The following is a 566-nucleotide window of genomic DNA, read 5'->3' as shown; positions in this document are numbered from 1 at the left end:
ATCTGAGTACGGTGAGAGAATGTGAGTAAATAGGCCTTTTCCAAGGACTCAACTATACGCTGAGCGCGAGCCTCGAACCCAGGACCTTGCGATCCGAAAGCGAGTGTCATACCACTAGACCACATAGCCGATTATTATCTCTTAGTTCGTGTTTCTTTGCTTCCTTACGTCAACGAATAGGAATGGCTTAAGTAATAGCAGAAACTCCTCTTCAACGAATAGGAATGGCTTAAGTAATAGCAGAAACTGCTCTTCAACGAATAGGAATGGCTTAAGTAATAGCAGAAACTCCTCTTCAACGAATAGGAATGGCTTAAGTAATAGCAGAAACTCCTCTTCAACGAATAGGAATGGCTTAAGTTGTAGCAGAAACTCCTCTTTAACAAGTGTTTTGGTCCTTAACTACGTGGTCTACAGCTCAGAATGGACCCCATGGGTGCCTTTCTCATTTTTAAATTATTTAACCAGGCACTCCTGACCAGAATACTCTTCAACAGTCGTAACGTCACTTCCTTCCTAATGACGCATGGTAACTTAGTAACACTGGCTCTAAACTATCGGAACAA

This window comes from Berghia stephanieae, chromosome 1, assembly GCF_034508935.2.
Source record: "Berghia stephanieae isolate SIO BIC M18660-M18661 chromosome 1, UCSD_Bste_1.3, whole genome shotgun sequence".
Taxonomy (NCBI): domain Eukaryota; kingdom Metazoa; phylum Mollusca; class Gastropoda; order Nudibranchia; family Aeolidiidae; genus Berghia; species Berghia stephanieae.
The sequence above is the reverse complement of the archived record's forward strand: the minus strand, read 5'-3'. Positions refer to the sequence as shown.